The sequence below is a fragment of the Pan troglodytes genome, chromosome 14, assembly GCF_028858775.2.
Source record: "Pan troglodytes isolate AG18354 chromosome 14, NHGRI_mPanTro3-v2.0_pri, whole genome shotgun sequence".
NCBI lineage: Eukaryota > Metazoa > Chordata > Mammalia > Primates > Hominidae > Pan > Pan troglodytes.
Window position 1 is genome coordinate 70416497 of NC_072412.2, and position 26100 is coordinate 70442596.

The 26100-nt window shown below is 34.0% G+C and overlaps 1 long non-coding RNA gene across 1 annotated transcript in view; it reads left to right on the plus strand.

Moving 5' to 3' along the window:
• Positions 1–18636, plus strand: part of LOC107968064 (uncharacterized) — a 103868-nt gene extending 85232 nt beyond the window's left edge. Inside the window, exon 6 of the long non-coding RNA XR_001708944.3 lies at positions 16930–18636. This is a non-coding gene — a long non-coding RNA (uncharacterized LOC107968064). The remainder of the gene's footprint in view (positions 1–16929) is intronic.
• Positions 18637–26100: the final 7464 nt, after the last annotated feature.

Here is a 26100-nt window from a genome sequence, read left to right on the forward strand (position 1 = left end):
GTCAGCTTGGATTTCCATTATTTTTAACTCTTCACATTCAAACAATCAGAAAATCTTACATTTTATACCTTTATTCTTAAGAAATCAGAATAGTTCTCAAAGAACCACTCCTGCTTATAGCTATAGTAATTTCTCTCTCTTTTTTTTTTTTTTTTTTTTTTTGAGGCGGAGTCTCACTCTGCCACCCAGGCTGGAGTGCAATGGCACGATCTTGGATCACTGAAACCTGTGCCTCCCGGGTTCAAGCAATTCTCCTGCCTCAGCCTCCTGAGTAGATGGGATTACAGGCATGTGCCACCACATCCGGCTAATTTTTTTTTTATATTTTTAGTAGAGACAGGGTTTTACCATATTGGCCAGGCTGGTCTCAAACTCCTTACCTTGTGATCCACCTGCCCTCAGCCTCCCAAAGTGCTGGGAATACAGGCGTGAGCCACCACACCCAGCCCTGTAGCAACTTTTCATCAGACATAGACATGATATTAGTTTTCTATTGCTGCATAACAAATTAGTATGCACTTAGTGGCTTAACACACATTTATTATTTCGCTGTTGTATCCTAGGTCTCCAGACATAGTTTAGTGACTCTGTTCACTAAATAGATAATGACAGGCTCTATCTAGGTGTTAGCCAGGGCTGTGGTCTCAACTGAGGCTCAGGGGTCCTTTCAAACTCACATGACTGTGGGTAGAATTCATTTTCTCATAGCCCTAAAACTCAAAGTGCCTTATTTCATCAATGCCACCAAGAAAGTCTCAGCTGCTTCAAGTTTCCTCCCTCTAGACCCTGTTATAAAAAGGCTTGACCGATTAGGTCAGGTCCATGAAAGATTATCATCTTCTTGAGCCTCACAGTTGAACTCATTAGGGACTTTAATTTTATCTGCAAAAAAATCCCTTCACTTTCCCTATATAATGTAACATAATCATGGGAGTGGCATCCACCATATTTACAGGTTGTACTCACACACAAGGTAAGAGGGCTATGCATGGCAAGTATACCAGCAGATAGGAATCTTGGATTATCATAAAATTCTGCCTACCATAGACATAGAGACCTTACCATGGTTGTTAAAAAAGTTCTTCAAACTTATCACTATTCTCTCAGCTCCCATTGATCTACTATTGTTTCTGTTCCTCCAACAGGTCAAGTAAAATTCAGCCTCATTGCCTCTGGAAATTATTTTCTCTGCTAAAATGTTCTTTTCACAATATTCACATATTTAATTTCTCTTTTACTATTGTTGTCTCATATATAATATTGCAAAAAGTCTTTGATGATCAACTATTAATATTTTTTTGAAAAACTTTAAATCTTATTATTCCTTCTATCCCTTTATTCTGTTTTGAATGTATTATTGACTAGAATTATATCACATTGTATTACACTATTAATTAGCTAAGATATTTTCTGTCACTACCTTTGCAGCTTAATCTCTTAGAGAAAGGGACTATTCTATTATATTGTGGACCACTTTATCCTTAAACATAATCAGTGCTCATAAATGTGTGCGAGACAAAGAAAAACTTGAAGGAAGAGAGTAATGAAAGGAATAATTATTTCAAAAAGAATATTTAATCACATAATTTCATATTTATATTTTTTAATGGCTTTCCATTACTTACAGAATAAAATACAAGAAACCTTAAAGTACTAAAATAAAAAAATACATAATCTTGTTCCTGCCTGACTCCCAAGATTTCTGTCCTACAATTCTGTGATCCATGCTGTGAATCAGAGCAGCACTGAACCTCTCAATACAAAAATCACATGTTTTGTTGTATAACATTTCTCTTTCTTTGCTAATGCATTTACCTTTCCCAGTTAATCTGCAGTAATCATTTATCTAATCCTGAGATTTCTTTCCACAGAGAGTATCTCTACTCAAGTTTGTGACTGAGATAGGCATTCCTTTTATTTGCTTGTCTAATAAAGCCAACCTAGTTTGATAATTGGGTTAGATATTTTTATTATTTTCCAATACATATGGATCTGTTTTACCATAAAGGTGATCAAAATTAGAAATTAAGTTTTATTCCTTGATCTTTTTGTAAATTGATTTGTTCCAATTTTTAAAACAAGATAAAATTTAATATTGGTTATAATCTCAATTTTAGAGATTCTTCTGCAAGCTTGGATAAACATTTATCAAATGTGGTAATTAATTATGATGGTAATTACATTATTAATTAAGATAAATAATACATTCACGAAATAAAGAAATTTGCTATGCCCTTTTGTTGTCAATTCCTCCCAAACCCAGCCCCTAGTAACAACTGATCTGTTTATTTCTCTAGCTTAACTCTTCCAAGAACATAGTATATATCAAATTAAAAAATATGTATCTTTTGAGGCTGGTTCCATTTAACTTTTCATAATGCATTTGTAATTAATCTTTGTTGCAGCATGTATTAAAAGTTTGTTGTTTTTATTGTTGAGTGGTAGTCCATTGTAAGATGTACCCTAGGGTATGCATCCTTTCCTCTGTTAGGGTTTTTTTTATTCTCTAAATTATTAAAAAATAAAATAAAATCTTTATATGCATTCAAGTACTGGGTTTTGTGAGAAAATACCTTTTTTTTTTTTTTCCAATTGACAGTGTCTCTTTACATTTCTCAGGCTGGAGTGCAGTGGCCTGATCATACCTCACAAAAACGATAAATTCCTGGGCTCAAGGGATATTCCTGCCTCAGCTTACCAAGTTGCTGGGACTACAGGAGCAAAAAACCATGCCTGATTATTATTATTATTATTATTATTATTATTATTATTTTATCTTTGTAGAGCCAGTGTCTCTCTCTGTTTCCCAGGCTGGTCTCAAATTCCTGGCCTCAAGCAATACTCCTGCCTCAGCCTCCCAAAGTGTTGGGATTACAGGCATGAGCCACCACACCTGGCCTGAGCACACTTTTCCTATTTGCTTGGGAAATACCTGGGAGTTGGTTTACTGGGTTATATTGTAAGTTTTTGTTTTAACTTCAAAATAAACTGAAAAATACATTTGCAAAGTGGCTATACCATTTTGCATTACTATCAACAATATACGATATTACTGGACAGTCCCCTTGTCAGCATTTGCTGTTGTCAGGATTTTTAGCCATTCTATCTGTGTATATATACAGATATGAAATCACAAGTATATCATTGTTAGTTTAATTTCATTAAAAACTAATAGTGGTTATTATTAATGCCACTACTTTGAGATTAGTGGTATTATTAATTTGGGAGGTCGAGGCAGATCACTTTGAGATGCCAAGGCAGGCAGATTGCTTTGAGACCAGAAGTTTGAGACCATTTTGGGCAACATGGCTAAAACCTGTCTCTACAGAAAATAAACAAAATTAGCCAAGCATAGTAGTGCATGCCTGTAGTCTTAGTTACTTGACAGGCTGAGGTGGGAGAATCCCTTGAGCCTGTGAGGTCAAGAGTGCAGTGAGTCGTGATTGCACCACTGCACTCCAGCCCAGGTGACAGAGCAAGTCTTTGTCAAAAAAAAAAAAGAATAATGATAAGCATATGTCTGTATGTACATTTACCGTCCATACATATTAGGTGGAATGAACATTACAATATCTTGCCCATTATTAAAAACTGTGTTGTTCATTTTCTTATTTTGTATTAGAGTTCTTTCCTTTTAAAGCTAGTCCTTCATCAGAAATGAATTTGAAAATATCTCTCAGTCCTGGATTGTATTTTTGTCCTTTTAACAGTACTTTTAAGAGAACAGATCTTAATTTTGATAAAGTCCACTAGAGTAAGAAAAAAAAAAAAGCTGGTGTGTAATATGGAAGATAAGAAATCTTGGCTCACCCCAGAGTTACAAAGATTTTCTGATATGTTTTTGGCCTTAAGTTCAAAAGTTAATTTTAGAATACTCTAGGAAATTAGAATAGAGTTTTTTTTAATGTATGTATATCCATTTGTTTGAGCACCATCTGTTAAAAAGGCTGTCTGTTCTCCCTTGAATGACCTTTCTCATTTTCTATATAAGTTGACCATATATGCATGGCTCTATTTCTGAACTCTCTTCTGTTCCATTGATCTATATGTATTCTCTTTATACAAAACCATGTTGTCTTGACTAACACAATTTTTTTAATGCCTGGAAAGCATGAAGCTTGAGTCTTCCAACTTGTTCTGCTTGTTCTTCCTTGGATTCCTCATTCTGTTTTCTTTTTATACAATTTTGAATTAGTTTGTTGATTTATAAAAAACAAATTCTGCTGGGATTTTGATTTGAATTGTGTTAAATCTGTAAGTTAAATTTTAGAGAATGGGAATCTTAACAATATGGAATATTCTACTCCATGAACATGCTATATCTCCCTATTTGTTTAGGTCTTCTGTGATTTCTGTTATCAGTGTTTTGCAGCTTTCAGTGTACAGATAGATAGATGTTTCCTATAGTTTATAGGTTTTATACTTAAATATTTTAGTTTTGATGCTATTAATATGGTACTGTTAAAATTCAACTTTTCTTTTTTTTACTATTATATTGAAATACTTTTTTAAAAAAAAAACACTGGCCTTGTGCCTTGCAAGTTTGGTAAATTCATTTCTCAGTTCTATATGATTTTTGTAACTTCTTTTTGTGTTTTTATGTAGACATTTATGAAAAGTGGAAGAAGAGGCAATTTTATTTTTTTCTGTACAATGTATATACTTTTATTTCTATTTCTTATCTTATTACCCTGGCTTTATCTCCAGTAAGATGTAAAATATGAGTGGCGAAAGTAAACACCCTCATCTTTGAAGGGATTATCAGCCCACCAAAGTGCTACGAAAATTACTTCAAAATGAAAATATCTGAACAAACAGCAGCACATGGAAAAAAAAAAAGAGTATGTAAATTTAAACAGAACCTCTAAAAAATACAGCTGTATTGGCCCTCCTCTCAGAGAGTTTTCTGATTTGGAAAAGATGGACCCTTAGCATGGGGAAGTACAAATTCAGCTGTCTGTTAGCATCAAACAAACCAAGATAACTTTTCAAATTTCCCCAGTGAAACCCTGAACTCTCCTACTTATTTTGCAAACCTTAGAATATCACAAGCCTGTTATTTCTGTGTGTGTGTGTTTTTACCACTTTACACAACACTGTTTCTGCCTATAAGCCAGTGCACACATGAGTAAACCTCATGGTTTAACATAAGCAAGTAAATAAATGTGATACATCACATACACAGAATTAAAAACTAAAATGATATGATTGTCTCACTAGATGTAGAAAAAGCTCTTGACAAAATCCAGTTTCCTTTTATGGTAAAAACTCTGAACAAACTAGGCATAGAAGAAACATACTTCAAAATTTTTTTTTAAAAAGCCATATATAACAAACTCACAGCCAACATCATACTAAATGGGGAAAAGTTGAAACATTCCCCCTGAGAACTGGAACAAGACAAGGATGCCCACTTTCACCAGTTCTATTCAGCATGTACTGGAAGTCCTCCTAGCTGGGACAATCAGGCAAGAAAATAAAGGGCATCCAACTTGGAAAAGATGTCAAACTATCTGCTGATGATAACATCATATACCTAGAAAACCCCAATGACTCCTCTTTACAGATTCTAGACTTCATAGATGCATTCAGTAAAGTCTCAGATTACATAATCAATGTGCATAAATCAGTAGCACTGGTAGATACCAACAATGACCAAGCTGAGAAAAAAGTCAAGAATTCAACCCCTTTTACAATAACTGCATTAAAAAAGAAAACCCTAGAAATATACTTACCAAAGAAGGTGAAAGATCTCTGTAAGGAGAGCTACAAAACACTGCTGAATGAAATCATAGATGACACAAACAAATAGAAATACATTCCATGCTCATGGATTGGAAGAATCAATATCTTAAAAAATGACCATACTGCCCAAAGCAATCTACAATGAATCAATGCAATTCTGATAAAAATACTAACATATATTTTTATAGAACTATGGAAACCAATTCTAAAATTCATATGGAACCAAAAAAGAGCCTAAATAGGTAAAGTAATCCTATGCACAAGAAACAAATCTGAAGGCATCATATTACTGGACTTCATATTACCAAAACAGCATGGTATTGGTATAAAAGTAGGTACATAGATCAATGTAACAGAAGACAGAACCCAGAAATAAAGCCAAATACTTACAACCAACTGATATTTGACAAAACATGAAAAAACATAAATTGGGGAAAGGATACTCTATTCAATAAATGGTGCTGGGAAAACTGGCAAGCCAATTGTAGAAGAATGAAACTAGACACCTATCTCTCACCTTATACAAAATTTAACTCATGATGGATAAAAGACTTACATCTAAGACCTGAAAACATAAAAATTCTAGTAGAAAACCTAGGAAAAACTCTTCTGGACATTGGCTGTGGCAAAGAATTTATGACTAAGACCCCAAAGGCAAACATAATTAAAACAACAATAAATAAATTGGACCTAATTAAACTAAAAAGCTTTTACATAGCAAAAGAAATAGTCATCAGAGTAAACAGATAACCCACAGAATTGTAGAAAATATTTGCAAACTGTGCATCTGACAAAGGACTAATATCCAGAATCTACAAGGAACTCAAACAAATCAGCAAGAAAAAAAATAATAATAATCCCATTGAAAAGTGGGCAAATGACATGAGCAGACATTCCTCAAAAGAAGATATACAAATGGCCAAAAAACATTTGAAAAAATGCTCAACATCACAAATTATCAGGGAAATGCAAATTAAAACCACAATGAGATATCACCTTACTCCTGCAAGGAGGTCCATTATTAAAAAGTCAAAAAACAATAGATGAAATGGATGTAGTAAAAAGGGAATGCTTATACATGGCTGATGGGAATGTAAATTAATACAATCTTTATGGGAAATGGTATGGAGATTTCTTACAGAACTATAAGTAGATCAACTGTTGATCCAGCAATCCTACTACTGGGTATCTTCCCAAAGGAAAAGAAGTCAGTATATCAAAAAGACACTTGTATGCATGTGTTTATTGCAGCACAATTCACAGTTGCAAACATAATGAAACCAACTCAAGTGTCCATTAACTGATGAGTAAATTAAGAAAGTGTGGGAAATATACAGCATGGAATACTACTGAGCCATTAAAAAGAATGAAATAATTCTTTCGTAACAACTTGGATGAAGCTGGAGGCCATTACTTTAAGTGAAATAACTCAGGAATGGACAACCAAATAGAGAATGTTCTCATGTATAAATGGAAGCTAAGTTACAGGTATGCAAAGCCATGCAGAGTGGTAAAATGGACTTAGGATATTCAGACGGGGGTGGGTGGGGAGGAAGGATAAAATACCGAAGCGGGTCATTGTCTGTGGTGAACACCCAGGGTTTGTCCTCTCGCGCCAAGAGGATTAATGACACAGACACACAGGAGGAGTGAGTATAGGAGCTTGGGCACTAATAGGCAAAAGAAAGAGAAAGGAAAGCAGCTCTCTCTCTGCTAGAGAGAGCCGTGTCCGAAAGGGAAAAGCCAGCCTGTGGCAGACTGCACCAAATTTCACAGGCAGGCTTGAGGGGGCGATGTCTGATTTACATAGGGCCCACAGATTTGTTGGTCAGATGTGACATTTACATAGTACACGGGGAAGGCTGGCCACCCCACCCTAATCTTATTATGCAAATGGGCTTTCCACTTGGTGGCCATGTTGTCTGCTTCTTACTGTACACGTGGCTGACAAAGAGCAGGGAAGATGGAGCCACCATTCTGAACCTGCCTAGTCCCAGGTAGCCTTTTCCTGTCAGTGCAGCTGCCAGCATTCGCCCACGCAAGCTTCCAGCTTTCTTGTGTATGTTTTCAGTTCGATTTTACAGGTTGCTCTCTGTTAGAAAAGGAAATGATTTGGGGGCTGCTTTTCATTAAAAGGAAAACCCTGCAGAGGACTTCTTTACCCTCACTATCTGCCTACATAATTTCTTTTTAACTCCTATATCAGTACTACATATTGGGTACAATGTGTACCACATAGGTGACAAGAGCAGTAAAATCTGACTTCACCACTATACAATTCATTCATGTAACCAAAAAACACTCATATCCCCAAAGCTATTGAAATTTATTCATAGATAGATATTAAAAACCTGTTTTTTTTTCTGTTAATCTGTATATTGTAATTTCATTTGTAGGCCCCCAAACACTAGACCCAAGTTGTAGGAGTAAAATTTTCCTGTCCTATTTTGGCAAGGAGGAGGGGATAGTTTAGACTCTTAGCTTACCCTGAAGACTCCTGCTGAGATGTTGGATACTATGACCAAGCTGGCAAAGGTAAACCTTTTACCAGTCAGACCCCTGAATCTCTGCTCAGGGTCCTGAGCAAAGGCAATAAAAGCCACTCCTATTTTTTTCCAAAGAGTATTTTCTAAAATTTAGATTTAAAGGAGAAAAATTTTGGTTAGAACTAGTTTTTTTGTATACTGTGACTCTTCTTGCAGATAGCCATTATGTATCCATTTGTCACTGTCTCTTGTGCTATAATTTTGTGTTGCGCTGTCTAAACCGTGTTGTTTGTTTCCCGAGAATTTAGCTGTGCAACTCAAAAAGAATGTTTTCTCTGGATTTTGGCCTGCTGGGAGAGAGGTGACAAATTGTCAGGTCTGTGCTCAGACGTGGACAACCATCAGAAGGAAAACATTTTCTTTCATGATGAAGTATGATATTTACTCTCTACTCATTAGCAATATGTAGGAGTGGGCATTCTATTGCCAGTGTACTGAGAGCTTTTAACATGAATGATGTTGACTTTTTTGTCAATTTTTTTCTTCTGCATGTAATAAAATGTTAGCGTAGTATTTCTCATGTGCTCTATTAACATGGTTACTTTCATTGATTTTCTATTGTTGAATCAGTTTTGCATTCCCCAGATAAAACACATTAGCACACAATATACTATTATTTTTAATATTAAAAGCAAATATTAGTGGATTTGCTTTACTAGTTTTTTTTATTTTTATTTTTTGGATTTTTTCACCTATATCATGAGGTTTACTGCTTGATAGTTTTATTTTCCTACCCCTTTGTTTGGCTTGGCTATCAGTATAAGTCCAGCACCATAAAATAAACGTGTAAATATTCTTTCCTATTCCACATTCCAGGAAAAATCTATGTTAAATTGGTATTATGTCTTCCTCAAATAATTGGTATAACTAATCTGGATAGCCACCTGGGTAAAGAGTTTTCTTTGTTAGAAAATTGTTAGTTACAAATTTAAATCTTAAAAGATATAAAATATTTAGGTCATTTAATTCTTCTGGAGTAGTTTGTACATTTTATGGTATTTGCCCATTTTAGAGAAGTTGTTGAATCTATGAATATAGAGTTGTTTTAATTTTTAAATTAATATTCTTTTCATATATGCATGTTCTGTGATGTCACCTCTTTCATTTTTATTATGTGTATTTTGTGTCTTATCTCTGTAAAATTTTCTTTGTCAATTATGCTAAAACTTCAATTTTTTTTTTTTTTTTTTTTCAGAAAACCAGAGATTGGTTTTTTTGTTGTTATTTATTTGTATTTGTTTTTTTGAGGCAGAGTCTCACTCTGTTGCCCAGGCTGGAGTACAGTGACATGAACTTGGCTAACTGCAACCTCCACCTCCCAGGCTCAAGTGATTCTCATGTCTCTCCTTCTCAACTAGCTGGGATTACAGGTGCAGGCCACCATGCCCATCTAATTTTTGTATTTGTAGTAGAGATGGGGTTTTGCCATGTCACCAGGCTGGTCTGCAATTCCTGGCCTCAAGTAATCCACCTGCGTTGGTCTCCTGAAGTGCTGAGATTACAGTTGTGAGCCACCACACCCGGTCCAGAGATTAGTTTTTAAAAATGTCTTTACTTAGTTTTCAAGAATGTTAAGAATTTCTTTAGTAGATCTTTCTGTCTACTTGTTTTTACTTTAACTTGTTATTCTTTTTCGAGTATTAGGTTGCACCTTAAATCTTTTCCATCTTCCAAAAGCACATTGTAGTTCCTTGACACTTGATGATTGCTCTTGCTTTGATGCAGAGGGTACAAGAGACTTATTCTTTATTGTTCTTACTCACTATAAGTCTCAGATAGGCACTGTATCCCTGGCCCTGGATTGTGGTGCCTTCTTTGTGATTCTTTTACTTTTCCACCTGTGTATCTGGTTTCAGGATATATCTCTGCCCCTCTCCTATGAATACATAGCTCTTTTCAATTCCTCCTCTCTTCTTTTTCCTTGAACTGCAATGAGTTTTCACCAATGTCATAAGGGCAAAGGAGTTTCTTGCCCCTTTCTAGCATTTTAAGGCTTTTTTCTATTATGCATGATAGAAATGTTTATGTGGGGCTCAAGCAGCCGCTGCTATTCCCTCCCTAAGGCCCACACAAGAGTGTTGATTTATTAGTGCTATCACCTTCCCCCCCAGCTTTTTTTTTTTTTTGGTGAGGCTCCAAAATGTACAATTTCCAATTTGTATCTGCATCCCCCAGGGATTTGTATTCTCCCACTTGTCCACACTTTTCCTTTTTCAAATCGTTAAAATTCTAGCTAAATCATATATTTTCTCACTACCCAGACATGTCTTCTCTGCAGAAGTAACTACTTATACCTGATGCTTTCATGGAAGTACTGTCTTTCATTAAATTTTGGTCAGTTGGTTTACCAGTGATCTACTTCCCTGATGCATTCAAGAGGACTTGTAAATTTGCAGGTTGTCTAGCATTTTTTGATAGGTGTAGAAATGTTCTTTCAATTTTATCAACATTCAAGGTAGAAGTTATACAATATTGATATTTTAAAACACAGGCTCTAGTATACAGCATGTCTTAAGACAGTCTCTCAATAAAGGCTTATTTAATGAATTATTTGTGGTATTTTATATATAATAGATGATTAAATCTTTGGAGTAGTATTCAAATTACATTTATGGATTTAGAGGGCTATGCCATGAAAGACTCCTACAGTAGTTATAAAAATTAATCAGTATGTTTAGGGGAAAATCCAGCAACAGAAACACAGTTACTGTGGTTTGACTATTTTATTAATGATGAGTGTTTAGGAATATTTAGCAGGACTGATGGTGAAGCAAAATGGTGTTTTCAATTCTGGAGATTTGGCTGATGAACTGCTCCTAGAGGTATGCTACAAGAAACAAATGTGTTCTGAATGTAAAATGACACACTAATCCCTGGATGGGAGTATTAAAAAAGTTCGTTGGAAACTACTTTGATCATCTTCTACTCAAATGTATTTTTATCAGGTTTTTTGATTCCACTGTGCCAGGCTTCTGACCTCAATTAACATTTCACCCATAGTCATTATTGATTATTTGCATATTTTCATTTAAGATTTATTTATATAATGATGATATTGATACTAATAATAGTTATGTATATAACATTTTTCTTGTGAGAGACACAGTTTAAAGTATAATACATATATTTTTAATACTTAAAATGCCCTAGGGATTAAGTATTGTTATCCATAATCTATGGATGCAGAAACTGAGGGAGAGAGAAGCTGAATAACTTGTCCAAGTTCACAGATTATAAGAGTTACAACATAGTTTGACCTATTAAGAAATGTTTGAAAATAATGGCCAGATATTGTGGTATTTCTCCAAGTAAGAATCTATCATTTATTTCTCAAGTGCAGAGTGGAGAATAGCTGTTTCACAGACATATATAGCAGGCTATTAAAGGTCATGAGGTAGGAAGAACTGATCAAAGACTAAGTCTCTATGCTCAGTAAAACCCAGTTTTTCATGGAGGGTGTATTAGTCCATTCTCACACTGCTGTAAAGAAGTACCTGAGACAGAGTAATTTATGAAGAAAGAAGTTTAATTGACTCACATTTCCACAGGCTGTACAGTTCCACAGGCTGTACAGGAAACATGGCTGGGAAGCCTCAGGAAACTTACAGTCATGGTGCAAATTGAAGGCAAAGCAAGCACATGGCCATAGGAGAGAGAGTGAGTGAAGGGGGAGGTGATACATGCTTTCAAAAATCAGATCGTGTGAACTCTATCATGAGATCAGCAAGGGGGAAGTCCAGTTAACTCCCACCAGGCCCCTCCTCCAACACTAGGGATTATAATTCAACATGAGATTTGGGTGGGGACACAGAAGCAAACCATATCAGAGAGGATTCCTCTGGACCCAGGGTGTACTTACGTATGAATTTCAAGGGGTATTTGATGGGGTGAAATAACACCATCGAGATGAGTAATAAAACTCAGATGTGAAAAAGGAAGTATCCCAGTGTCTTCTCAAAACTACTCATGCCCATCAACTTCACAGATAAAAGAAGATTTGGTCCTCTGGGCCTAAATTAGATACGCGCCTGTGGGCCCAAGTCAGATATGACTCAGGAGGATAGAACAGACTGTTGTAGACTATAGTTGCTATAAGTGTAGGACAAAAATGGATCATTCTTAGGCATTGATACACATGAGGAGTAGCAAGCTGAGAGAAGAAGTTTGAATATAGCTAAATAAATATGAACTTTACTAAAAACACTTATTACAAAAGACTGAATATATAAGAAATTACTGGAAAAAAATTAAAACAATGCTCAGAGTCCATAAATTACCTTCTATAAAATATAGAAATGATGATGTTTTACCTCCTGAGGTTTGTGATTCTTAGTATTATGCTACACCATACCTGGTAAATATGTTAAATTTTTTAAAAAGTTCAGAGACGAAGTCAAATCTTCATAAAAAGTAAGGGAAGTATAAATAGAACAAAGTACCTAACATACTGGTTCCCATTCTCTCCTCACATCCACTGAAAGCACAGCTACCAGCTACTTTAGCGTCAACACTAATTTCTGGTAACTACTGACAACTGTAACCTAATATGATTGGCCAAAAACGTCTATTTTTCCTTTTTGCTTTACTCCACCTATAAGCTTCACTTTAGCAAAAATATATTTAAAAACTGTTTTTACTGGATTTTTCTAGTTCCCATGATTAGAGTCAATATTTTGATGACTGATCACCTGATCACCATCTCTAAAGCTACTATTCTCTTATGAAACCTGAGTTTCCCTCATCAATTCTTACTTAGTTCTAGAGATTTCTAACTTCACTTTGTTTTCTCTGTAGCCTGAACTTCTTGACAAATTGCTTCAAATGTACTGTCAACCCCAACCTTAATTCCTTTAGCTTTATCATCCTTCCACAGCATGTCTTGTTAAAACTCTTCACACGGTGAATCTAAACATCTGCTTTCTCCATTCTTACCCTCAAGCCCCTGAAACATGTTGGAAAAAATTACATAACTGGTCTGACTAGTGCCAAAGAATAGTCGTCGTTTCAAATTCCAAACTCATGGGAACTTCAACAGTGCTCAACAATGGTATTATTTACCTCAACTTAGTCTTCTTTCAGTGAAGTGGTTGCTGTGAAATGCCTTATCTTCGTTCTGTCTAAATTAATTGCCTACATTCCAATAGATAGTTTACTTCATAATGCATATGGAAAATAAAATCACTTAAGTGTGGCTTCTCTTAATACCTCCATCATGCCCTGGGTCACCTTCCTGAATGTTTAATTCCCAATTTCCCCCAAGTTGCTGTATTTTATACAGAATTTTAATGTACTTATTTTATTTCTGAATCCTTCTTTTTCTTTATATATTTACCTAAGGTCTCCCCTTCATCAACAAACATCTGGAAGGGATAGTCCATGCTCACTGAAAATAGTTTCTTAATTTATGTACATTCTCTGCCTATGAAGACCACAATAAATCCTATGGAAAATGTTGTTAAAAAGTAATCAACAGCCTCATATGTCTGGTATTAATATCTTAATCTTGCATCAGATGTGTATAGAATTGTAACATTTTATTTTTCTCATAGTTAAAATCAAACATTTTACCATCTCATTCCCTGTCCTACATAGATTATACTCTTACATTCTACAAACAGCTCACGCTGGTAGATTCTATTTTCTTTAGTTTACAAAAGAGAAAATTAGGGTCAAACCCTGTCCAAGTCTCTCCAGAACCAGAGCTGCTTACACCACACTACACTACCCCTACTACCCACATGCTAAGATCATTTCTGTATGACTACTGAAACAAGAAGCAGAACCTGGCCTTTATTCGACGTTGGCTAGGTATGTGCACATTACACAACTCAAATTTATTACTACTTGAGTATCTGTGAATTGATCACAAAATTTCAGCCAGTATTCACTTGGGAAAACAAATTTTAGCCAGTAGGCAAATTTGCAAATTCAGATCATGAATAATGAAGACCCACTCTATACATCTTATGTCAGACACACATGTGAGTGCTTGCTTATATGTGCAGCAGGTCCTCAAATAATGTCATTTTCTTTCATTATGATTTGATGAAAAGGAAAAAAAATCACTTTCCAGCCAGGGCCATTGTCTATGTGGAATTTGCACATTCTCTCCATGTCCTCCTGTATTTTATCCAGGTATTCTGATTTCCTCTCACATCCCTAAGATGTGCATGTTAGGTTAATTGGTGTTTCCACAGTGTCTCAGGATGAGAGAGAGTGTGTGTGTGTGTGTCCACGTGTGTGTGTCCTCCACGTGTGTGTGTCCACATGTGTGTCCCCTGAGATGGAATGGTGTCCTGTCCAGGGCTGATGCACATCTACTGTCCTGAGCTGCCTAGATAGACTATGGCCAATTGCAACCCTGAAATGGAATAATCGGGTGAATAATTATCGTACTTGTTTTTATTAATCTTAAATTTATGTATAGCTCACATTTATTTCAATGGTTAATATTAGAAGTGTTTTGATCTTTATTTAGAAGTTTGGTGATGTTATTGTAACCAGAAATATACTGTAGGAAATTAACTCCTCTTTATATAAATTAGCTTATAGTAATATTTGTTTTGTTATACATCATTGTTCTTAAAGTTGCAGTGTCTAGGAACCTATGGATGACATTAAGTAGGACTTACTGTATATACTCTTCTACAAGACCTCCTTTTAGGTTATAGGCACACACACACACAAACACACACATATACACATTTGTAAATGTGTGTATATGGGATATATGTAAGTATATACTTACAGATATATGCATACATTTATCCATGTAGAAATATATGCATTTGGAAAATGTATATTCCAAATCAGGATTCAGCAAATTAGCCACTCTTTTCAAAGCTCTCTCCAATTCCACTCTCCTTGTGAATATTTGTTCCCTTCCTGGCCTCCATGTTCTGCTGATAACCTCCCTGAGAGAACAGTTTAATAATAATCACTTTCTGGCCGACTATGGTGGAGCGTGAGCAGATTATCATATTTTTCTTTCTACGGAAAACCTGCAAAACTACTGGGCCCATTGCTTGTCTAACTCATAGGTGTTATCCTCACATGTACAGGTATCAGCATAATTTTGGGGGGCAGTGAGTTAAGTTGTTCTGTGGGCTCTGCATATTCGCAAGTGTCCTCCTTCCACATATGATCCTATGAATGAAAATGATGTCTTGCCTCTTCTTTCCAAATCAGATCCATACCATAAGTGTCATCTGCTGAAGTGGGGGTGGTCACTTTGGTTTCAGGGGAGGGCACTTGTCAGGGCTGACAAGCTACCCATGTACACTTCCGCCATTTGTAATTTCTTCTTGATCCACAGAAAACATCTGGATTTGTGCCACACAAAGTTTCTCTGTACATAAAACTGGGTGTGATATTTTCCCTCTCTTAAGTCACTGTTCTTGTCTTTTCACACTGTTGTTCTTTCACAAGGTAAAGAAAATAGAAGATGCCCATGGGCTCCACCTCTCAGCAAATTCACCACAAAGGACACGTGTCATCCTTGTGTTCCAAATCTCCCCGTATACTAGTGGTCAGGTCATTTACTCCATCTATTCTCTTTATTTTTGGACATTGCCCTTTTCATATAATCCATTGAAATGATTTTTCTAACTGACAACTCTGCCTGTGGTTCTTCAATTCATATTTCATACTGCTGTCATCATGTTTCAAAATACACATTCAAAGTTGCAATGCAGTTATTTAAAAGTTTTAGTAGTAATCATCATCACAATATATCTCATATGAGTAATTACAGAATGACAGCCAATGTCCTGTCACTGATGATGGGTTGTCTATGAACCTCTATTTTTATATGACATAATCTAAAGTTTCTAGAACAGCAAAAAACATATCCCATTTTACTTTTTCTTACAATTTTTGAATTTCCACACAAAATTACACTCCAGCTATCTATGGTTATTTGTTCTTCTGAGAATGATGCCATGCTGTTTGTATCATTTCTTTTGCACTCTAGAATATTCCACTTCTTCTTGGAAAACTGCTTTCTTCCAAGGTATATTTGCAATACATCCTTCTATATGAAACTTTTCCCAATCCACTAGCTCCATTATTTGCTCTTTCTCTTATGATGCAAGATGACCATGTACATAAGGAAGAAACTTGTTCTTGACTTACTGGTTTATGGAACGGACTCAATTTTATCCTTATGAATCTACCTGCCTCACTTTCAATTATGATAGCAACATGATAGTTAAAAAGTGAGTATAGGAGTGAGCACTTTAAGCAAAATCAACCAAGAACATGCCCTTGAACCATGTGAAGGACTCTCCAATCTCCTCTCAGAACTGTGAAAGAGAGAGAGACTTATGGAGATTTTTTGTGTGAATGAATACATGCTGGGAGTCTTAACTCTTTCCTTCAAAGTGGGTAAGGGATGAGCTCTCCTAGACATTAACTCCACATCAAGTTTAAGGACTATCAGCTTCATGCTTGGAGAGCTTCATATGTGTTACCCAATAAAGGAATACTGTTGACTGGTGTCTGACACATGCAAGAGAAAGCTAAAAAACTGTGGGAGAAAATATTTTTTGAGACAGAATAGAGCACCGTCATTGAAAAATAGCTACATGAATAAAAATAATGAACTAATGAATTAATGATTCAGTTTTATCTATTACAGGGCAGTTGCACAACCTGGAGGCTGGCATCATGGGGTCATTTGGGATTGAATCTGAAGGAGCCGCTGTGGTGGAAATGAAATCCCTGCACAAAAGAAGCTGAGGCTGAACTATCATATTGTCCTGGAAGTAGTGGTAGGAAAGAGATATTTATTTTCGGGACCCAGTACCTCTGAACACTTATTTTAGCTGTTTACTGCAGCTATGCTTTCTTGAAAGAGATATGCAGGAAGGATGGAAAAGTGTCTATTAGCCTTTTAATTTTCTCTTCTGATAAATTCCAAAAACTGTTTTTTTTTTCAACTAATATATGCAATTAGCATCGTTCACTTAGCTTCTCAGCTTACTTAGTGGACTTTTTCACTACAAAAATAATCATATCAAAATTTAATTTATGAACAATAATTTGCTCCATTTAAGTGTACAGTTCTGAATTTTCACAAATGTTTACACCCATGTAACAATTGCCATGTTCAAAATAGAAGGAGACTATTTACATCACCCCCACCCCTGCCCCGCAACAAAATCTCTATGCTCCTTCTCTGTCTATTCTTCCTTCCCAGAACATCTTAGCAAATGCTGATAATGATTTCTATCACTATGGATAAAATTAGTCTTTTCCTGAGTTTTCATAGGTTTTTCTCGTCTGTTTCTTCCCCTGAACGTTTGCATTTATATCTATGTTTTCTATTTTTTATTACATTTTAAAAAATATTTAATGTATACTCAGTTTAAGAATTAATTATTGAAATTTATTCCTTCTTCCCAAACAGTAAAGTAACATAAAATTATTTAGCTCTGCACACAGTATTTCAAATGTAGATAATATTAGGTCAAGCATTTTTTTTTTTTTTTTTGGTAAATCTTACTATTTTAAACCTCCTTCTTAGTATTGTTATTGTTGTTATTTTATATTTAGTCAGTGATAGAATTTCTAAATATTTTTCATCTTGCTTTTTTTCATTATTTCTTGCCTTGCAGACCTTCTTTCTGGGCTCAAAGCCTTCCTACCTAAATCACAACTTTTAGAATTTCTTTTAGTAGAGGCCTTTTGATTAAAAAGAAATTGTTTTTGAAAATGTTTTTATTTTATCACTGCTTTTAACAGATAGTTGAGCATGGCATATGATTTGTGATTGACAGTTACTTTCCTTGAAAATTGAAAACATTTTTCCATTGTCTAATAGCCTCTATTTTTATGGTAAAATACCTCTCAATAAAATCATCATTTCTCCATAGAAAAACTTTTCTTTGCTCCCTCAGGTGCTTTTATAATCTTTGGCCTGCAATGTTATTTGAAGTGTGAATGTCTTCTAATTTTTCTGACTCAATGTCATTGGCTTTCCTGAGTATGAAGATTAAGGTTTATCACCAGTTTGAAGAAATGCTTAGTGATTTTTAAAAATCTACCCAGGTATATCATAGATCTTCTAGCCTATGTGTCTCATAAAAATCCCTTTTCTTTATTTATCTCCCTTGCATTCTGAATAATTTTGTCAATTCTACTTACTAGTCCATTATTATTTTATTCCTTGATGTCAAATATAATGTTCTACCCATGATATGCATCTTTAATTTCAATACTATATTTCTGGAAGTTCTATTTAATTCTGTTTTGAGACCTCTAGCTAAGTTTTAATACCTGTTTATTTTTCACTTATTTTTATTTCTTTAAATATATTTAAATATATTAAACATACAATATTCTGATATCGCGTGATATTTGGATTCTGGTTATTTTAACACTAAAAATATATGGGCTATGTTTGCACTCTCTCTTGTCTTGCTTCCCTGTGAATTCTTCTTTTTAATTTTGTCTTGCAATTCATTTTGCTTGAAATATTACCTGAGTTGAAGGTGCATACCATTAGAGAGAGTCTCATTTGTTTCAGCCACGTACTGTAGATTACTGAAACTCTGTAAAATTTCAGCTTGAAGTTATTTAAATCACATTGAAAGTGTCAATGTAGACTTCAAAAATGCTTGAGGACTGGCATGTGATTATGATTTTCAGATTTTTTTTCCCTATGATCAAGCAACAAAATTGAAACTCACAGGTTCTTCCCATCCAGGTCATTCTATAGTTCATTTGGTCCCAGATTTACATAGGAGATTTCTTTAAATTGCCCAAGCAGTAGGTACTGTCCTTTACCCCTGCATTTTGTTGGTCAAAATGGAATCTCAGGAGGACCAGGGCTGGTGCATACCTCCAGGGTCAACATGGGTTTACATTTTGTTTGCCTCTCTGCACTAATACATTTATTCATATTAGACTCTGGGGTTTTCTTGCTTTCTTATTTTCTTCGTGTTTTAGTTAAAAATACATTTTATCATACATTTTACCACCTATTTTTAGTTATTTAGTAAAAGGCATACTTAGGGGGCCTGATACAAGATAAGTGCAGCAGTAATTCCTTGCGTACACAACAATGACTTGCAAAAAAATTTTTAAAGTTTTTAAATACTCAATTCTCCAGTGTTCACACAAAAAACTCAGCCAAAATACTATTTTTCATTGAATTTGTTTTCAGGCCTTATGTTGCCTCATTAAATTTAGAAGGAAAAAAATCCGAAACAACATTTAAATCTTTTGAATGTTCTAGGCTGATAGGCACGTTTCTTTCTCAGAAGACGTGATCTTTTGTAAATGATTAAAAAAAGAAAAAAGTGGTCCTTTCTTTGCGGATGTGGCACCACATAATTTCACAAGCTACTAACCCCTTTGGCTGGACATCTCTGTGCAGGCACAACTTGTACAAATTGTTCCTGCTCTTTTCTCCTTGAATGATTCGGTGCAGGCAAAAGATACCTGTGCATATATCATAGCTCATTGGATAAAATCCTTGAATTTTTCTGAATTAAAAGTTGATACCTACACAAAATATAATACATGTTTAATACTGAAGCATACTCACAGTAATTGAGAAACCTATATATCCTAATTTTTAATTCAAGAGACTCTATATTTTTAGTGAATTACTGACCATAATAAATAATTCAGAGGTTATCTTATAGTTACTTGTGTTCACATATAAAAACACTAAAAATAAATCTCAGATTAAGATATTATGTGGGCATGTCAAATTTGTTTCATTACAATTAGGAATAAAATAGCTAATTACATATTACATCATATGTATTACTGGTATTATATTTCTTTTCTTGGTGATATCTTAGCATCATATCTACTTTTTCTGATAATATTTACTATTATTATGTAATGTGACATATTACATAATATGACATATTAGTTGTGTCATATCAGACAGATGTCATAAATTTTTCCTGTCGATAAAGCAAAGCTTTTAATTGTAACTGATATTGTTATTTCAGAAGTAAGTTAAATATCACATTTAAATAATCTATGGCAGTGCAGTACATAGAATTCAGTTCAATTTTTTTCTTTTTTCATTTTTATGTATGTTGCCATCTTGCATTCCAGTGAAGAGGAAACAATTATTTTAATGTACCCTGATTGTAATTATTTCTTCTAATGTGGGCTGTATTTTTTAGGCATACATTTTGTTTCTACATTAGAAAAAATAAGGTGAATGTCTAAGGAATTCACCCTAGGCATTTATAACTGCATCTAAGAGTATGCTATCTGTCTCCTAAAGTCTAGACCATTCTCCATGCAGAAAATCCGTGACCAGAAGCCAAAACTCACTTCTTGGCAGATACCCTCTTGGATATGGTTAGTGCTGAACAAAGCAGAAATAATAGTTTTTGGAACAAGAAGGTAAATCAGAGTTGGTCTCCTAAGCCTATGGAAAAGTAGATTAATGCAAAGGGAAGAATCAATTTCATTGTTATGAGTAGAATCAAAAATAGCTGAAATTAATAGGTAATTCTGGCAGCAAGGATCAACTGGGTTAGTTGTTACTCATCTTTGAGTTCTGGACATCACTGGGGATTAAAGGTTTTTATTATATTATCTGAAATTAGTTCAAGATAGTTATGAAAATCCTGTAGTCTATTTAAAAAATTATAGTTACCTGTGGTTTCATCAGACTTGACTTTATTTTAGGTGCATAGTGTGTGTACACATATTAAATGCATATAATTCATTTCACTTTCTCAACGGGAAAGTCTTTATTTTACTAAAAAGAAATTAAAATATATGTTGAATTTTTACTGTAACATTTGAAAGATGCTGTCCAAGATGTTATTGTGCCAAATTATACCTACTTGGTTGAGCTTGAATATAATCCTTAGCATATTAATTTTGTAATCTATTTGTAAACAAATCATTGGAGTAGATTGCAGAAAAATGTAAAAATAACTTTACATTGGAGTGAATATGTGCATATGATGTGCATGTAATTCAACACATCATGGTGCACATGATAAATACATGCATTTTTATCTGCCAATTTAAATAAATTTTAACAAAATAAAAAATATAAAAATAAAATTACTTTGAATCACTACAATCTATCAGTATATAGACTAACATCAATATTTGGGACCTGCTTTATTAAGATGAAATTTTTATGCAAATTCTTACAAGAATAGACTATGTTTGCAACTGTTAAAATGAATACATAAGAAACGACAAGACAGACAGGCTGTTTCAGTAGCAGCTACTCCAGTCTGTACAAGAGACATGGAAGAGAACAAGTAGATGTCTGTTTTCTTGCTGCCTGGAATAGAATGAGCTGCTAAGGAGATTATGGCCTTAGGCTTGTCTATATGTATGCCACTTAATTGGAAAGTGAAATATGTGAATTTCTCTAAGTTGACAAAGAATTCCAAATGATAGTATTATAGTTGAACTTGCGCCTTTGCTCCATAATTTATCTTTAAAGATTATTTGATTTAATTGGTTTTATCTCTTAAAGTCTTCTCTTGATACAATCTGAATATTAATTTAGTAAAAATTTTATAATGGACCAACTTATAACTAAATCTGCATATCTAGCCTCTCCAGAGCTTCTTATTTTCCATATAGCTTTAAAAATATTAAAGTACAGATTGTTCTTAAAACATATCAATGTTATGTTAAAATTATTTAAGCATATACATTAGTTGAATCACAATAAAATAAATTGGTATCTCCATAACATGTAATACTGTAAAACAACACACAGAAATTTAGAGCTGTAATTTTTAGCAAAAAGTATCAGACAACAATATGAGGGAAAAGCAATGACAAACATCATCTATCTATGAATAGTATTATCACTGAAGTCAGTTTACAAGTGCACACAAACACATTACTTTCTCAATGATTATATGATATGATTACTAACAGTGGTACATCTATTTCTCATATACTCATGTATACATACACTTCATTAAAATTCAACCATGTGTTAAAGAAAAGCAGAATAGATATCTAAAGATTTAGATAATGTCATGGTAGAAGTAGAATAAGGAATAACATGAATCTGTTCACCAAATTCACCCTAAGTTCTATCAAAGCAGAAATGTTGCCCTGGACCTAAACACAAACACAGACAGATACTTACACACACAAGCACATACCAACTCATGCACGCACATTTGCACATCTTATTATTATTTTTTCAACAATTTTATTTCATATACAAGAATGCTAATTTTCTTTTTACATTGAACATAGGTAAATAATGTAATTGCAATCTAATTCTATCTATTCATGGACTTACATGATGATTGGTTAAGAATGTCTTACAAAGTGGTAACACTGGCAACTTCATCTCTATCTCACAATCTCCAATTTTGTTAGCATGGTGACTTCCAGGGTATCTGGCACCTTTGATCACAGGTCTGCACACACACCTGGCCCAGGATTCAAAGCAGTTGCAAGAGGAAATTTGTCTTGAGCTGGAAAAAGCATAGGCCTGGTTACTATCTCCTGTCAACGAGATGTGTTAAAATATCGGTTACCACGTGCAGGAGGTGCCACAGCACCACCTCCTATACCAAAATTCAGAGCATAAAAATAAATGTTTATTGTACTTTTGAAATATTGTACAAATTTCACTCATGACCAACCTTAGCCCAGGATGACATGGGGAAGGAGGTTCTGGGAAACATAATTCTAGCTTAGCTAGTTAATAAGAAACAATGCCACCATAATAAGGAGTGAGGGTGTTATTCTGATTTCAGTATTTTCTACAGAAAACACTAGGAGAGAAATTAAAGAGTCAGGATAGGCAACAAATGTATTCACTGTACCTAAAAGTAGAGAAATGGGATGATAACTTGAGAGGGTTATGAATTTATGACTGGGGTTTTTGTATTTAAACATGGGATTAATCATAACATGTATGTTTCATTAGGAAACATCAAGAAAAAGTGAAAATATGATTCAAGAGAGAAAGAAAGGAATTTCTGGATCCATGTCTGAATTAATTAAAAGACGATACCTAGTATGTAAATAGATGGGTTGGTTTTTGCTAGAGAAATTGTTAATTAATTTATAGCAATAATTGAAAAATTATAGTATATGGCCATAGATAAGGGTAGCTAGATAACATAGATGTTGGGAGCTTGTGGCAGTAATGTTACAAATGGTTCTATTTTTTGAAGTGAAATAGAAAAATAGTCATTACATGACAGGGAGTTGGAGTTTCAAAGAGAAAGGGAATATTATGAAATAATTGTGTAAGAGACTAGGGGAGTAAATAGATGAAGAAAGTATTGTATGACTGCTGGTAAGCACTAAATCTAGAGCAAGACTTCAGAACATGGAGCCCTGTACAACTGCACAAGCCTCTTGCTCATAAAGCCAGGTCTGCACAGGGTGTGATCAAAAGTAAAGTATTAATAAATATAAGTAAATCTACATTATTCAAACTCTTCATGATTCTAAATTGCTTGGACAAGTGTTTCTATCAGTATCATTTTATTTTTGAATTATATTCTTATGTAGACGTACCGAAGTTAAAATATTTCTAACAAAATGCAATTGGAGTATTTTTTGCTATGCAAATTAATTTGATGTTATACATGAACGTTATTTCTGAGTCAGTTTTTATCATAAGATGTTGGTAAAATCAATATGGGTGAAGCATTCTCTTGATTATTTGCTCTCAATTATCTTTATGGCAAATCTATCTACATTTCCTGACCAATGACCCACTCTGTGACTTGACAGACACTTCTGTGCTTTCTATCACTGTGCTTGTCTTTCAGTCTCTTTTGTTCTCTACACCATCACATGATTTTGAAAAGTTAAGAAACCATGAGACCACACCAATTATTTTCATTTTTTTAGACCCATGAAGTAGGTTTTAAATACAGAGGTTGTTAGTTCAAAGATGTTAAAAGATTTTCAAATATTAATTCTTCAAAGCTATGTGCTTAAAAAAGATTTTTAATATGAGCAGCCATCTGTGCATCTGCAAACACTTTAACAAAAAGGATACCCAATTACTAAATGTGGATACAAATTTTCTTAAATACCTACATGAAATGTAAAGATATTGAGGAGAATTTGCCATGAATATGTAATAGTGGCTTTTAGTTCCTAGTTATTGTTGTTATAACCATCCACGAATGTATTTGGTAACCTCTTTTTATCTTTTTAACTTTATTTGTTTTTAAAGATAATTTATTTCTTTTCTTTCTTGACCTATGTTTTTGGTGCAAATTTCTGGGATCAGATTCACCTAGGAGGGTGTAGAGATACAACGAACATCTTTTTGTTAGTACAGGTACACATTCATCAGTTTAGATGGCAATTCCTTTGAAAATCAATAAACACAGAAACTAAAAATTTCAAAGCTTGTCAACAAAGTGGTTTTTGGAGCTAGAGAGCTTAGAAAAATCACCCAATTTATGATCACTGGCTTAAATGAGCGAACTGTACTATGATCAATTCCAAATATAACTTACGTATGATACTTGTCTAACAATTTGTTCTACTTTTCTATTCCATTCGCCTTTGTACATGATCTTTTCATTTTCCGTCAAGTAATTGGTAATAGTAATCAGAGACTGTAGAAACACAAATGGTATATCAGTTCCTCTGGTAAAATAAGACAATCATAAATTTTAAAAATATATCATATCCATTTCATCATCCAATCACTAATATTTGGAGAGTTAATGGATCAGTAATATTATTAGCGAAATGAAGGAACAGATGCTGGTGATAGGCAGGACAGGAAGATTGGCCTTTTGTATTAAAAGTTACAAAGTTATCTTCAAATTAAGATAGGAAATAATAATTTTGAGAATTTTATATTTTCATAGTGTTCAATAAACACTTTTGGAATTAATGAAGAAAACAATCAAATGGGTAAGTAGAGTTCTTTGAGGAAAAGAAAATATGAATCACTCTGGTGACATATAAATGTGAATGTGAAAGTGTCAAACAAAGGTAATTCAGCATGGCTGTCTCATAAATATTGGCAAATTAAATTAAGCACCTTAGGCAAATATTTTGTTTATTGTTCTTCTGAATTTTATTCTTAAAATTTTGTTTAATACAAAGCAGTCACTGAAATGAAAAGCAATGATAAATTATTATATGTATATCATTATAGTTAAGCAAAGAATCACATATAAATTCTATTGTAAGGAAAAAGTAAAATATTAAAATCAGATATCTGTACCCACTTCACCCACAGGCTTCATACTATTATAAGTTAACTCCATGATTTATTAATTGATAATAATAAACATGTTGAATGTGTTTCTTCAGTCTGCTATTTTTCTAGTCATTTATTCCCTTAATACATACTTTAAAGGCACACAGGTATGCTTATTTTTATTGATTTTTCAATCAGGTGTCAATTTACCCTTACTGGAATAAGATAAATAACTTTGAATTATCATGATCATTAAATCAAAGCATTTTTACTGAAGTATTGTGTTAAATTAAGTTAGCCTTTGTTTAATCCACTGAACATGCACTTAATGAATGATAAACTTTAAGGGAGCATTAGTAGGCTAGAGTAAGGAAATTCATTTCTACTTTGTCACCCTTGCAAAGATGGGAAAAGAAGATATCTACAAAGAAGCATGAACTTGCATGTATTCCCATCCATAGCTTTCCTTCATTAACTGTGGTTAACATTCTTTTTAATTTTTTTCCCTTAGGAGTCATAATCATTGTAATTCATCCTTATTATAAATTGGCTTATGTTAGAAAGAAAATAAATGTATTGTTATATAATTGGAGGATCTTTAATCTTTTTTCTGTGTTTATATGGCCTACTTTATTGTAGATAATATTTAAG